Here is a 16,856-nt window from a genome sequence, read left to right as displayed (position 1 = left end):
ATAAATTCTCTCTCCTGCCACCAAAAGATTTCATTAAACTGACAAACAATCTCCTTGCCCAAAAGCTTGGGGTGATTTCAGTTAGGAAAGACCTTTATGATCATCAAAAGTTCAGATGTCAGGATCTGTCTTCCTGTTACAGCAGGATTTCCCAAAACAGCTTGGCTACCAGAGGTCTGAAACCTGCACTAGCATGCAGAGATGCCAAAACATCATCTACAAAAAGGTTATGCTTGTGAAAATTAGGCAAACCAAACCACTGCCACTAAGGCACAGTCCCAGCCCTCCCCAGCCAATCCTTCTCACAGCAGCTCAACACAAGCACAAACATTTGTCCAGCTGCACTGCTTATGGGAAAAAAGTGCATCTGAGAAGTAACCTGGCAGATGAAAACCAATAAGAAACCAAATTCATTTTCATCTGGATCTGTTTCTTGATGCCAGAGAGCAAATGAGAAGAGGAAGGGCAGAAAGCAGCATCACCCCTGCCAGTGGCACTGACTCCCTGTGCCATGCTCCTGTAGAATTGCTGCCATGGGCTCCCTTCTGACCCACTACCCACAGGGCTCTAAAACAGGCAACCCAGCAGAAGAGACAGAATTATTTCAGTTGGAAAAGACCTTTAAGATCATCAAGAGATCTGTTTAATTGTGTATATTAGCTTAGGAGTAAAAAAAGCAAGTTGCTTGCACTTGAAATCTGAAAGGAATTTTAAAGTCTGAAGGACTCAGACAACAGCAGCTGGAGCTTGCTAGGATGCAAACACACTCAGAAGTCAGAGCATGAATCACAGAATAGACAAGGTTGGAAGAGACCTCCAATATCATTGAGTCCAACCTGTCACCATAGACCTCATGACTAGACCATGGCAGCAACTGCCACGTCCAATCCCCTCTTGAACACCTCCAGGGATGGTGACACCACCACCTCCCTGGGCAGCACATTCCGATGGCCAACAACTCTCTCCGTGAAGAGCTTTCTCCTCACCTCCAGCCTAAACTTCTCCTGGCGCATCTTGAGACTGTGTCCTCTTGTCCTGGTGCTGGTTCCCTAGGAGAAGAGACCAACCCCCTCCTGGCTACAACCACCCTTCAGGTAGTTGTAGAGAGCAATAAGGTCTCCCCTGAGCCTCCTCTTCTCCAGGCTAAACAACCCCATGGCTTTATTGTGTTCCAGTATGTGGAAATAGGATTCCACAGTTTGGCATAAACCCTCTGACATAAAGGCAATGTCAAGGCCATTACTTCCCACAGCCCTGAATTAGTGAATAAACTTACTCCACTCATGAGCCAGCTCATCATCAATTCCAGTGTCTTCCATTATTCAGGAACTAACGTGTTTGCACAGACTGTTTTTTTCTGCACTCCCTGCAAGAGCTATACTGATCAGTAATCTCTCTGCCATCACCGCCCTTTCTGTACTCATTTTCCTGTGACAGGACAACCACAAAGCAGGTCCACACCACAGCAAAACTGTTATTATCAGGAGAAGAGTGTCCTGCCCCACCTGCCATCTTGTTTCTGAAATCTCCCTCTGACAGCTAAACAGCTCATCCAGAGTACACCAAGTCCATCACTGAACACAATGCCTCACTTAGTCCTCTTTATTGAGAAACCATTGTAGTGATAATTCAGGCCATTTTCACAGCCTTCCCTTCAATTTGAGCAGCTGTTGTTCTTTGCTTGTTACCTGCGTTCGGTTTTTCATTTAGCCAGGTTTGGAGCTGGTGTTTGCTGCCATCTTTTCTTTTCTTTTCAATTCAGGGGGCTTACTGTGGCTCCTGTGTTCATGTGACATCATCGTAAGAACTGCAGAGAGGACTGCAGCTGTGCTCATGAACATGATCAAATGAGCAAATCCACCACTGAGCCTTAATAACCATCATAATCCTGAAGCCTGGAAAATGCCCCTGCCTGTTAGAGTCAGACCTAAGCCTGACCTTCCTCACGCTGAACACCTCATTACTGAGATCAGAGCAAGCAGCCTTGAACTCCCTTGAAGTTCAAAGGGATGTGACCATTTGGATAACCCTTGCCTCTAATGTACCAGAAGAGATGAGCTCATCTTTCAGTGAAAGAAACAGAGGGGGAAAGCAGTTCTCTTTCTGGTAACTGTGTTGCACTAAACTGCTGAAGCAAACTTGAAAGTGTGAGCTTAAAAAAACCCACTACCAATTTAGATAAGCAATAAATATAAACCAGTCCTTTGTCCATCACACATACCACCTTGAACTAAAACCTGAGAGCATACAACCTGCTGTAAACACTTCCCTGTTGATTTAACTCTAGTTGTAGCTGTTAAAGCGTGTGTTGGCTATTATTTGAGTTATTCATTTTCCAATTTGTTTCAGTCTCCATTTTCAGCACAGGCTCCTCTGGCTGCAGCACATGAGCTGCTTGCCAAAGATGCCAATAAACATAAACCAGCAGCAACAAGCACATGTAGCTAGTCTGTCTGCATAGGAAATGTGCCACAAACACACCATGGCAGCTAAGCAGTCTCAGACATATTTGCCTAGCCTGTATCTATTTTAACTGCATAACTGCAAAACTTGTGTGAATCCCATTTAGATAAAGTGATCTCCCAAGAATCTAGTAAGCATGCTCTTTTAATTCCATGGACACACACAATACTAAGAATAGCAGAAACCTGTAATTCACCGTGGTGACATTTGTATGCTCCCGACCAGCTATCCTAACACTGCTCAAGCAGTGACAACAAGTGCAGAGAGTGTTTTGTATAACTTCTCATTACACAAAATACATTTGCCTTCTTTTAGCTGCCTGTTAAGTCTTCATTCATGCCCTTACTTATGAAGCAGGAGTCTGGTTCTTGCTTTAAAAGTTTTCACCTCAGACTTTCCCACTTCACTACCTACACGCAAATATTCAACCAGCACATAATAGTAGAATCCCTTCGAGGTCCAAAGAAATCCGAGTATTTCTACAACAAAATGCAAGATGTCATCAGAAATAGAAACCAACTGCAGACACTGCTTTGAACATGAAATGGAATATATCAAAATATAGATGAGAGCAGCTAAAGATACATTCTCTGCGTGGATACCACTTGACAGCTTGCTAACCTACAGAAAAGTGGCTTCTGCCCTTCTCAGCAACTTAGCAGATTGCCCATGCACTCTGAGAGGCTGTAATTTCAGACGTTCAGGAGAAAGTTTTCTTGCTCTTTGAATCGCACAAACCCCATGTTTGCTGTGATTAACAAAGCGTTACAACGATTTGAGAACAAAATGGGGGCTCTTGTGTGTTTGTTCTTAAAGTCATCACCATACCTTTCAGAAAGAACCTGGAACTGAGGACCAAAACTTAGCACAGCAGCTACAAACGTATCGATTGGATCTCAATTAAACTGCAGCGTGTGCCTCAGCGCTAGATCTGTTACTTTGTAAAGCCAGCCTTGGAAAGCGCATTTATCACAACATTAGCCACGCTTATCCCCTTGTCGGGAGGATTCTCTGATCATCCTTTGCACTACAAAGGCTGCTGCAGACAAAAACAAACAATGATTTTAGCACTTGTGTATCCTGATGGAATTGTTTTGGTAGTTTGTTGTTGGGTTGTGCTGTGGTTTTGGTGCTTTGGTTTAGTTGTTGGGATTTGGGTTCTCCCCCTCCCCCCCCCCCGCCCCCCCCCCCCCCCTTTTTTCTTTTGTGTTGTCGGGGGTTTTTGTTGTTGTTTTGTTTTCTCTCTCTGTTAGCCCATGGTCTTGCAAGCTAGCCCACTGATCACAGAAATACATAACTATTAATTAGAGGGGAGGCTTTTCTGATGCCAGAATAACATGCCAAGTGCTGGAATTTAAATCCCATCTCCAATATGTTTGAAAACTAAACACAATTCCATTTCCATAGGTAAGCACTAGTTGGGTGCAGATCCACATTACTTTCATAAGCATATAGTAACCTTCTACTAGCAAGATCAAGCACCAATAAAAAAGATCATTGCCTGCAAATTATGCAGGAACCCTGTTAGCATTCTCTTGTGATCTCATAAGCTTGCATTATTACATCCAACACAATGTGCAATAATAACATCCAAAATGTTATATAAGAAGCAACATCTTTCCAAACCTTAATTTCTTATCTTCCTAGCTTTCAGCAGTATCCAATCCATGAAGTACTTATTTAGCACACACACAGAGAGCTATATAATATTAAAGTTTTCCTTATTCCCTGATTCTCATTGCCTGCCTGTAACAGTGTGTGGAGGTGAATGGAGGCAGGCTGATAAGTTGTTGTTGAGGGTGGAACTTGTACAAAACAGACCCACAAGATCCAAAAGGCAGAGTCCAACTGCAGACACTGCAGATACCTTTGTCTGATGCATCTCTTACCTATTGGTGACTCTTATCTACAAATTGTCCCGTTTTCTGTAGACTGACTAGCTAAGAGTTTGTATTTCCCAGGGGTCTCTTGAGGTTTATTTACCAATTTTATTTGCTCCAGACCTTTGTGTCTAGCTACTTAGAGTACCCCAGATTACTACTATAGTTCCAGAAGAGAAGCTCGTCAGACAGAGGGAGGAAAGCAGACAAAACACTGATGAATGATGTGGATTCAGCTGTCTCCAGGTATTATGACCTGCATTGCAGGAGAATACAATGTTCCTACCAAAAATATCCGCTACCTAATAGTATAACAAAACAAAGGCGGGGGGGGGGGGGGGGGGGAATTAAGCACATTGACATTAGCATTTCTGCCTGAACAGCTCTTCAGAAAGCCAAACAGATTCACATCTGTTAGTTTAATTGTACTTTATTACATATTTTTGTAGTGAAGAAACTCCAGTAATGATTATCTGATGTTCTTCAGGTTTTGACAAAACTGTTTTCAGAACAAAATGAAAGCTGTGTCATGCATGATAAAAATGCATTTTTCCTTTATCTACATTTCCCTTCAACTTGCAGAGATTTCTCTGTTCCTCCCCCCTTCCAAGGTCTTGCACTATTCTGTTCTGACTTCAGGGTTATTCATTAGACCATGATCATTGCCATGAAGCTGCTTCTTAAGACAGAAATGTGGGAATTCAGGTACAAATCCCCAATTTCAATTTAATTCTCCAGTTATGAACCTATTCCCAACATGTCGCTCTAGGTCTTCCTTTATCCGACATGAGCATATTTGTCACACATACACTGTGCATTAAATCCTTTCTTTCACAAACTGATACTCCATGAGGTTGCACCCAATTAGTAAGAAAACATCACAAAAACTTGACAGTTCTGTGATTGATTAATCTCATGCTTGAGATTGTGGTCCCTGGTCTATTCTCTCCTACTCTAAGGCAAGACCAGTTATGTCTAGACAATCACCACTTCCTTGCAAACCTCCAAAGGTAAGAAGTCCCACAACTTATTGTAATAGAATTAGAATAGAATAGACCAGACCAGGTTGGAAGAGACCTTCGAGACCATCAAGTCCAACCTATTACCCAACACCATCTAATCAACTAAACCATGGTTCCAAGCATCCCATCCAGACTCTTCCGAAACACCTCCAGTGATGGTGACTCCACCACCTCCCTGGGCAGCCCATTCCAATGGCCAGTCTCTCTTTCTATGAAGAACTTCTTCCTAACATCCAGCCGAAACCTTCCCTGATGCAGTTTGAGACTCTTATTCTGGTGCTGGTCACCTGGGAGAAGAGACCAACCTCCACCTGGCTACAACCTCCCTTCAGGTAGTTGTAGACAGCAATAAGGTCTCCCCTGAGCCTCCTTTTCTCCAGGCTAAGCAACCCCAGCTCCCTCAGCCTCTCCTCATAGGGCTTGTGCCTTCACCAGCTTCATTGCCCTTCAGTACACTGACTGTCAACAGACATTCTCTCAAACCTGATTTATATCTTCCTTTGCCTCAAATTAAACCAAATAATTATTGCCTTTACTCTCTCTTGAAGTAAAGCTGCTGCCATGCTTATGATGCTGTTTAGTGCACTGTATTTGAATCCAAATCCAGATGGCAAATAAAACCTACTTGTGTTCAAATCCTAATGTCCTTCTTTATTAATGCCTAGAGAAACAAATTATTGCTGGAAGGTATAAGTACTTATTCATGAGGAGCATGAGCTAATGGCCACAGTCCTCAGCTGAAACTAATCTGAGCTTTGCTTAAATTTCAGTAAAGTCCTTTTACTATCTTGAAATTACTCCTGCCAGCCTGTAGTTTGTGGCTCCTACCCAGAAAACATGTTTCTACCTCTCAAGTCTTGCTTCGACAGTATCAAGCCCAAATTAGAAACGTTAGCGGTTAATAGCACAGCACTCTAATTAAGTACAAAGCACTGTCAGACCTTACAGGTGAAGCAGGAGGGAGGCATCAGGAATTACAATAAGGCACTCACATTTCACAGTCACTGAAGAAAAGAATAGCAGATAGTAAAAGTCTGAATGAAATAAGCAACTCACACACAGAATATGAAATGCTGTGATAAACAGATCATTAAGAAAAACCAGGCTGAAGCTCCTAAGCACTATCAAGTTGCAGTGAATATATGCAAGGCACGTTCTGGAAAGCAATGTAAAAGTTTTATTGAAGTTTCTTCTGCTCAAATAGTTTGTTTATAATGTTTGGCAAATAAATTAGAGAAGTTATTTATGACTGATGAAAAGGGCAAAAATATCAGACCATATTACTCTGCAGCAGAGAGGCAAGCTATGCCAGCTGTTTCATGGCAGTAGATATTTTCAGGCCTTAATTAAAAGAATAAACAAGAACAAGAAGTCCTAAGTCTCAATCATCGCAAAGCTTTGGAGGAAAGAAACTAAATCAGATCTCTTATGAGTCTCTGAGGTCCTAAATTAAGTGTCCAATAAAAAAAGGACAGTCAACCACATAAGCATAGATCTCTTTGCTGCTGTCATTAAATGTGACTCATCTAAGTGACAATTCTTTTGGAAGCTTCAGGTAGTGTTCTCAATGGGGGGGGAAGCCTCCAGACTATACAACAGGATGGAAGTTTAGATGACTGAAATTTTGCACTTAGGAGGCAAAGTGTGTGGATAGATACAATACATTACCAGAAAAGGATAAACAGAATTTGAAACAAGGCATGTCATGCTTTTTGACATCCAACACATTTACTTTTTCCTTCCAAGGGGAAGGGAGTAGGAAGAAGGTACCAAGGGAATAGCAGATTTATACAAAGAACACTAAACCACCCCCTTTGAGAAAGGGTAAAACATGCCTACTTCTCCATCTTCCCTGGTTTGTTTGTTTTTAAAGGTGTGCAATCTTCTATCAGCAGAGAGCAGAAATAAGGAGTACTTCTTTCAGTATCAAGAACTGCTCTGTACCAAACCTGCTTACAAGTGAGCAGTGAAACTGTCCTGAATCCTGCCATCTGCAAATCCTGCCAGAAAGTCTGGAGAGGTATCAAAATGTGACACTTCTCACAGGAAATGGGGACATTTTAGAGAACTTTAGGGTTTATATTCAGAACCAGAATTCAAGTTTTAGAAATTTTCTAGCAAAAGAGAATTCCAATGGATATGTTTCAGGAAGGACCAAACTCCCTTCTGAAATGAAACACAGGTCATGGTACCTACTGCACACCAGTTGCATTGACACAACTCTGGAACGCTTCCCAGGCTGCTCCCAAAACTCTGAGCCTAGGGGTCCCAACTCCCACCTGGGCTCCCCTGGGAGTACTCCCCAGTGCAGGACAGCAGCTCCCAGGGGCCAGGCTGCATTGCAGGAAGCCATAAAAACTTCTGTCTCAAAGTCCAAAAGAGGCTTGCAACTTTGCCTCCCAAACTAGTTTGCGTGCATGTGCGTGCAACTGCTGAAATGGGCTTTAAGGGAGACATTAAAGTTGGAGACTGGTGAACCAGCGTGGGTGAAGAACAGATTTAACTTGTCTGTTCCTTTAACTGAGAGCACAACCCCAGATGCTGCCAAGGATTCAAAATGCTTTCAGTTAAGTGTTTCTCCGTATGACACAGGACTTTCAGTCCCAGGGCTGGCACAGGAACAACTACAAGAAAAATAAATGCTTTCACTGGCCTGCTGGAGAAGCACAGCTAAGGGGGTTGGAAACTCTTCTGTCTGAAAATGCTTTGCTTCATCCACTGCTCAGAGAACCTGGACAAATTTCCTAACTCCTCTGACATCTTTTTTTTTTTCAAATGGAAATTCTGAGATAGTAATAAGAAATCCTCCCTGTCTCCACTTTTGGCTTTATAGCAAAGTTTTCTGTTCTGATATGTCTTTCCCATCCAAAACTGAGAAATAAACAAAACTACCCAGTGAAAGAGCCACAGAAGTGAAGACTCTTCACCTTGGGCAAAACCAAGAAATAACATCAGTGAGATGTTTGTGAAGAGATTCTGCATGGATTTCTGATCATGGCTTTATTGCTGATGCCTCTGTCAAAAGAGGACACTGTATGAAAGATTAAAGCAGCTGAACAACACGAGGTGACCCAACCTTAATCCCTCTGCTCTTTTCATACCACTGCATCCATACCACTTACTGCACACAGAAAGATCTCCACCTCCTTACAAGTAAACACATCATTAAGGATTGTTCCCCAGGAGCACTGTGCATGACACCTAGGTCTGCAAATAAAGTCAAATGGACTTTTAAGCCTAGGTGGTGGACTCAACTCTTCGCTTTCTCAGCACTCCCTGAAGAGATGTTACGTGCTCTCAGTTATATGAGACAGCAATAACTGCCCAAAATAACTCTATTTGGGCTAAACTGTCACATCCTTATTCTGCTGCTTTCTTATCTTGTATCCTTGGTGCATCACCTGCCCAAACAGATTTCTGCTTCATTAAGTGTTAATTACAGGTTTTCCTAGTGCTATACAGTAGTGTCATTAACTATGCATTCATGTCTGCAAAGCGCTTGGGAATTCTGGACAGGAGGTGCAAGGCAATTTATTGTGTGGCGTATTACAGGCTAGGCAGAGCATAAGGAAAGGGGTGTGAGCACTGGATTTAGTAATCCTACATCTTTTGTTACTCCAATGAAAAAATATCAAGTAACTTGCATTTTAAGTGGGAATTTAGTGAACTCAAGTTTTTAGTTACAGCTAAACTGTATTTTGTCTGAATGACTACTTGTGTCCAAGCCAAGTGACAGACACTCCTGAAATGCTCTGTCCTAGAAAAGGAACACATGCAAGCACATCAAAGAAGTGACTGCAATAAATAATATGCAATATAACCATCTCAAAACTGCCACCTTGTCTCAGGTAATTTGTTTTCAACTAGCTACCTACATTTACTGCAACTCCCTTCCCCTGCCAGAATCTGTTTTCAAGATAAGGTGGACACAATGACACTAAAACTGCATTTGTGCTGCTAACACCTCAGCGGTCATTTTGCCTCTGGCTGGACTGCAGAGGTTGTTCTTGCTGCAGGGTGAATCTGCACAAAATGGTCACTGAGCAGTTTGGGCTTCAGGAGAAGATCCATTTGACTCTACTGACATTAAACTATGTTTGAACTTTAGAAACCTAATTTTCTGTCAGATCGATAGAGTCAATACAGGAGTTTGGACAGAAACAATTACATTTGCTGTACTTCTGCATTTTATGATAACCCACACACAGACTGTTTGCTACCCTACAAAACTCTGCTCTTCTCATGAATCACGAGGAAGCACTGGTGATGTACTACTCAGAGCCGGGGGGGAAGAAAAGCAACACTGATAATGGACCCAACTTTTACAGGTGTTGCAGCCTGGAATTATTTCCCCCAGTAACTTAAATCACTCTGCTCTCACCTTGAGATTCAGGAGGTGTCAAATGCTTTTTACTCCTCACATCTTCTGTAATTGACCATTAATTTTCTAGGATATTAAAACACCACAGTTATGTCACCCATCAGCTGGGAGCTCTCTGTAACGTATAATAATCTTCTATAACCCTGGCATCACTGATTTATTAAGACAATTGCCAGCTTCTCAGCAAAGAACCTACATCTTCTTAAACATTTGGGCAATATGTAGTAAAACACAACCTTGATCCAAATATAAAAAGTGTTTAGGCAGGAGATGAAATGGGTGGTTTATTGAATTAGAAGCAACATCCTAGCCAGGAGATACTCATGAAAATGGAATCTTAGTATTTACTTAGGCTTTCAGCAGCAATGATTTGCACTACAATTTATTAACTTTTCAAATATTGCACAATATACCTGAATACTAAAACATCACCTGCAAGAAGCTTACCAGAAATAGACTGTATCAAAGCAGTGCTTATTTTAAGGACACTTGCTTGATTCTGCTTCACCTGAAGTCAAGGATAGACAAGTCATTTCCATATTAAGAAATCGGATTCCCCTGCCCCCCTTATACATAGGAGTTCCAGGAAAAGGTAAGAATTATCAGAGACCTCAGCTTCTACCCTAAACAAGCCCAGGAAAAGCCTGTTGGCAGCACCTGAAGTGTGCACTTCCTGTTTCATACTAGGGGTTGGAAGGGACCTCCAGAAATCGAATCCAGCCACCCCCACAAAGCAGGACCACTTAGGACAGGTCACACTGAAATGCATCCAAGTAGGTTTTGAAGATCTCTAGAGAAGGAGACTCCACAACCTCCCTGAGCAGCCTGCTCCAGGGCTCCAGCACCCTCATAACTAAAATAAAAACAAACCAGTTTTCTCATGTTGAGATGGAATTTCCTGTGATTAAGTTTACATCCATTGCCACTTGCCCTATCACTGAGGGTCACTGAAAAGAGATTGGCTCTTTCCTCCTGACAGCCACCCTTCAGATATTTGTAGACATTGATGAGGTCTCCTCTAAGCCTTCTCTTCCCCAGACTAAAGAGCCCCAGATCCCTCAGTCTTCCCTCATAATCCTTGTAGCTCTCTGTTGAACTTTCTCCAGTAGTTCCCTGTCCCTTTTGAACTGGGGAGCCCAGAACTGTACACAGTACTTCAGATGTGGACTAACTACTGCTGACAATCTCACATCCCTCTGTCACTAACCCAGCAGCTGGAGCACTGTTAGCTACAGAGGTCTCCAGGTGGACTGCTGAAGTGTTAGGATCCACTGGCACTCATCCTAAAAATGGAAGGGTTCAGGCAATCCTCTGTGAGCCAAGAGCAAAGGGAGACAGCTCTACAGGCATGCATAGAAGCACCACTCTGAGGTAGTCTGTGGTCACCTCTTACCTGAACATCTACCAGCCATTCTGGAAGGCTTCTGTTGTCAGTTACTCACAGTATCTAAAATTGTACTCACTGTTTTACACAGGACCTACTCTATATAGTGTATTTTGTATGTTTATTCTATGCCATCTGGAAAGTCCTGACAAGAAGAAAACTCACTGAACAATTCATGGCATGGTACAAAAGTTTACTAGCAGGCCTTCTCCTTGCTCACTTTGCATGTAGCATCATTTCTACTTCAATAATTCTAGTTCTGAAGACTTGAATGTAGCTAAAGACACCTTAAAAAATACAAATAATCAGATTGCCATCTTTTATATAACAGAAAGTAGTATTGAGTGAAAGGGAATACAAAAAGGTAAAATGTGTCAAGTACCACAGGTCTGAGTCTTTTAGATGGAGACACAGGTCTGGCATGCAGCCTTAGAAAAGCTAGAACAGGTCCTGCAGCAAGAAACACACTGTTCTGTCTTGAGGTACAGCTCTCATCAATAATGGATACCCCTCAGCATTCAATTTAATTTCTCCACCATCTGAAGCCTGATACAGCTTGTTCATATTCAGCAGATATTTTTTCCCTGTGAGGAGCCCCAACACTTTGTCACAGTTCCTAGAACTTCTTTGCTGGCACTTGGCCCAGACAAGTTGTTACTGAACACATGGCTTTATTATTCCTGAACAAGAGAAGATTTGACAATTCTGATAACAAATAAGAGTTGGATGCTCCGAGGAGCATCACCTGCTCCCCACATTTTAAGTATCACAGTATCACAGTATCACTTAGGTTGGAAAGGACCTCGAGGATCATCGAGTCCAACCCATCAACACAGACCCCATGACTAGACCATGGCACCAAGTGCCACGTCCAATCTCCCCTTGAACGCCTCCAGGGTCGATGACTCAACCACCTCCCTGGGCAACCCGTTCCAATGATGAATGACTCGCTCGGTGAAGAACTTCCTCCTCACCTCGAGTCTAAACCTCCCCTGGCGCAGCTTGAGACTGTGTCCCCTTGTTCTGGTGCTGGTTGCCTGGGAGAAGAGGCCAACCCCTTCCTGGCTACAACCACCCTTCAGGTAGTTGTAGAGGGCAATAAGGTCTCCCCTGAGCCTCCTCTTCTCCAGGCTAAACAATCCCAGCTCCCTCAGCCTCTCCTCATAGGGCTTGTGTTCAAGGCCTCTCACCAGCCTTGTTGCCCTTCTCTGGACATGTTCAAGTGTTTCGATGTCCTTAAGTACTTAAAATGATACTCTGAATATTTACACCAATATCCTTGTGACTTGGATGAGATCAGGATCCTAGTCTACAATTTGTTCTCCAAGGAAAGGACTAACTTGGAATTCCACATTCTTCATAAATTGTTTGGGCACACAATAAGTAGAGTTAAAAACCAGCAAGTTGTATCATGAACCACAAACTCAAGAAGAACAGAAACGATGCAGGTGGTGTTTTAAGTAAGTGCTTGAGAGTCCTGTGCAGCCTAGTCATCAGAGGCCATACTAAAAGTGCTCGGTTTCTCTTATGCAAAGCAGTAATTCTCAATATCAAGTTTGCAGAGTGAGGATCAAGCTGGTCAAGGAAGATCATGAACTGTCCTTCATAGGACAACATCCACTCTGGAATAAGAGCTTTAAAAGAAACTAGAAATCTGGAGCAAAGACATCTACCTTGTATGACTTTTTCTGCCAAACTGCATGGGATAGAACCTGGCCACAGCCAATAAATACCTGAGGACACACATCTGATGTAATTTGTCACACATTACGTTTACAAGATTTACCTTCTAAGGAGTATAGGTCAAGCACACGGCCATCACCCAGCTGTCAAGGACAAGATCTAGAGAGAGAAAGCTCTCCAAAAGATCTAACAAATCCATAATATGATTTTTTTTGCCTTTAAACATAAAAAGACTAAAAGATTCATGCAGTGAAATCTTGTAGCCAGTCATTTGCAATGCCACTGATGAAACTCAGAGTGAATTTGTGACCACTGCCCCATGAAACCAAACACGGAAACATTAAATTATTTCCAGTTGAGCTGGAAACTCCTAATGGAAAACAAAACCAAGCAGTTAATTTCTTATGCCTTTATGTTCACCTTCAAATCTAATGGCCAGTCTACTAAGCTTCTAGCCCAATTCCACCTGACATTCATTATTTTTCTTGTTAACTATATTTACAGTTGGGAGCCACACAGTGAGACATTCAGACTCCATGCACAGTAGCAGCAGCACTGCAGAGCATTTTAGCACAGAACTGCACCCCTGAGATCTTTAGCTGCTCTGTGCTGACGATGCTAGAGAAGCCATCATTCTCTGCAGAGGAGAAACCTACAATATATTATAAACATGGTAACACTGAGTATATCTTGAAAATTTCATGATAGAATAGGATAGACCAAACCAGGCTGGAAGAGCCCTTTGAGATTATCAAGTCCAACTCATCATCCAACGCCATCTAATCAACTAAACCATGGCACCAAGCACCCCATCAAGTCTCCTCCTAAACACCTGCAATGATGGCGACTCCACCACCTCCCTGGGCAGCCTATCCCAATGGGCAATCACTCTCTCTACGAAGAATTTCTTCCAGTTATAGCACTGTCAAGGTTAAGCTTTTACAAGTGGCAGGAAGGACTTGAGAACCCCAAGGTAATGGGAGGCTGAAACCTGTGACAGAACCTTAAGAGAATGGATTAGAGTGAAAACACAAATACTGCTGCAAAGAACTTGTGCCCTGAAACAGGGCATCATTCTCTGCTTGCAAAGAATTCACTTGGTGCTGAAGTTAAACTTTTAGCCATGTTATTGCTTTTGGACTTCTTGATAGAATTCCCTGTGGTGAGTCTCATTCCTTCAGTGCAACTGCATTGCCAGAATCAAGTCAAATCTAATCATACAGTGCCACTTGCAAATAGGATATTTGTTTCTAACACATTTCTGAATTACTTCTATTATTGCTGTTGAAGCTGTGAGGTTCAGACAGCTCATCATGCTCAATACTTAGGGGTCATTGGGTTTTTTTTTCTCTAGAAAGTTGCAGGAAATGTTGTAAGAGGACAGCAATTTCACCCTGTCATTCTGACCACAAATCTTAAGCCTGTATCAGCACCTAATAAATGTACAATCACATCAGCTTTTTGCAGCAGGATGAAAGTGAGAAATATGAGCGCTGGCCAGGCTTACAAAATCAGTTCTTATGTTATCTAATCTGCAGGCAGCATCAGAGTTACTGGAGGAGTTAATATGCACTTCCAGTAACTGTCGAGCAAGCCTATATAATCGAGGGAGCCATTTAACTTGTTACAAGTGAGGAACATTCCATACCAAAGTGCTGCCTTTCAATTATGCCTAAAGAAATCCTTCTAATAGCTTCTAATAACAATGTTTAAAACCTTCTTTGGAGCCCATCATAGCACACCTTTGTTCTTTCCATGCTCTTGCAAAGGCCACTGAGACACCAAAGCTGTAATTTCTTCTGCTTGTAAGTGCTCCATAGGTTTAGCTGACCTTTAGGAAAGGCATTCTTTTCCCTCACCATCTCCTTTAAATCAGCTGCTTTTTCAGAGCACACCCTGTAGTCCAAGACCTCCTGATACCATGAGAGAGTGACTGGCAGACACATCCTGCAGCACGAAGGACCTCACAGGAGCTCTAAAATGCTGCCTTGCTTAGCAGGGTGGTGGCAAGCACGCAAGAAAACCGTTACTAGGCATGCAGGAGCACAGAGCACACTGAGCCTCTGACATGTAATTCTGCCACTGATTGCCCCACTCTTTTCTTGGCCAGCACTGCACTATTCAAGCAGTACCTGAGCCCAGATTCCACCTGTCTAATGCCTGCTATTAACCCTGTGTGGAGCCTTAGGCAAATCACAGGGACCAGCTATTACAAATGCCCCCTTTTCACATCAGCCTGGCTTGTGCATTCACTTGAGACAGCCTGTAATTTCTTTGAATCTGAAAAGAGGCTATTCACAAGTCAGTCAAGCTCTTCGTTAGACCAAAGGATTTGCTGTGTATGTTGCATGCACAGCTCTACACAAAATAATGCAACCAAAAGGAGCTTTTACAGTACCGTGGGCTTTGCCCCACATGTTTGCAAAAGGAGTACACTCACCATGAAGGAACACAGTTTACTTGGGACAATGAATCAGTTCAGCAGTCCAAGGGGCTTGCATGACCTGCTAACCAGGGAATAGAATAGACCAGACTAGACCAGAACAGAACAGGTTGGAAAAGACCTTCGAGATCATCAAGTCCAACCTATCACCCAACACCATCTAATCAACTAAACCATGGCACCAAGCACCCCATCCAGTCTCTTCTTAAACACTTCCAGGGATGGTGACTCCACCACCTCCCTGGGCAGCCCATTCCAATGGCCAATCACTCTTTCCATGAAGAACATCTTCCTAACGTCCAGCCTACCTGGGAAGCAAGAAACTTCCCATCATCCCCATTCATGCCTTAGATGTCTTTATGACCCTGAACATGCAAACCTGGGCTTTTTATACAAAGTGACTCCAACTTGCATGGAGCCTTTCATTTACTTGTTTGTTCCTCTGCAAGTCAGGCAGGTGAGTAGCCTTGCATTTACCTCCTGAAATCTACACGTCAATGTCTCTCAGTTTACCAGACTGAAAAATCGCAATTTCCTTTTCACTAATACATTTAAGACCTTCATTTAATTAAATTACATAGAAGTCTACAGGATCCCTAAATTGCAAAGTTGTCTTGCAATTGCAGAATAGAATAATGATGTGAAATCTTGCAAATAATGAAACCCACTAGCTGCTGAGTCTGTCAGTCCACACGGGAGCCAGCAGGGCCTGGCATGGTGAAGTGAGGTGACAAGAAATCAAGAACTCCAATTTCATACAGCAAGGAAAGACAAATGTACAAGGGACTAAATTATGGACAAGTTCCACAGACTAGGAAGCACCTACACTTAACATTAACCACGTAACTTGCTGTTCAAAGGTTCTACAAGGATCAGACCACTGAATCTTCCCATTCAAATCAACTATCTTTTATCAGAGACTGCTTGTGGGGTAACCTGCTGACAGAGAACAAGAAAACAGCTCATCTTCTGCTGCAGATAATTCTTAAACAATGGGCACACTAATAGTATCATAGTATCGGTCAGGTTTGGAAGGGACCACAAGGATCATCTAGTTCCAACCCCCCTGCCATGGGCAGGGACACCCCACACTAGACCAGGCTGGCCAGAGCCTCATCCAGCCTGGGCTTAAACACCTCCAGGGATGCGCCCCAACCACCTCCCTGGACAACCCATTCCAGGGCTTCCTCTGGACTCTGCCCACTTGATCACACTCTCAACACAAGTAGAAAGGGTGGCAACCCACAGTAAATACTCACGGGTTTTATTCCCATCTATTTACTCCTAAACACTGATTTGCAATTAAATGTTCTTGAAAAACATCATTGTGGACAGTCTGAACGTTTTTGCAAACCCCACAATAAGCATTGTTTTTAATCAAGCCCAAGAGATGAAAACAAACTCTTTTTATGACCTGACATTCAAAGCAAACAGGCAACAAGGCTAAGATAAGCAAGTGCCTCTTCAGGGCGATATGTGGGAGGGAGATGTGCTAATGCAATAGATGGGGATTTTTGTGTGTGTTTGGTTTTGCTTGGTTAGTTTACTTTTTGGTTGGGTGGGTGGGTTTTTTCAGGCCTATTGAGCCACTGACCAAGAG

At 42.8% G+C, this 16,856-nt stretch overlaps 1 long non-coding RNA gene across 1 annotated transcript in view; it reads right to left on the bottom strand.

Moving 5' to 3' along the window:
- LOC137446890 (uncharacterized) overlaps positions 1 to 16,856 on the bottom strand; it is a 157,359-nt gene that overhangs the window by 95,918 nt on the left and 44,585 nt on the right. The window lies entirely within an intron of this gene.

The sequence above is a fragment of the Melanerpes formicivorus genome, unplaced genomic scaffold, assembly GCF_026170545.1.
Source record: "Melanerpes formicivorus ecotype bairdi unplaced genomic scaffold, bMelFor1.0.p_v2 SCAF_19, whole genome shotgun sequence".
Lineage (NCBI taxonomy): Eukaryota > Metazoa > Chordata > Aves > Piciformes > Picidae > Melanerpes > Melanerpes formicivorus.
This window is presented reverse-complemented; position numbering and strand designations above follow the sequence as displayed.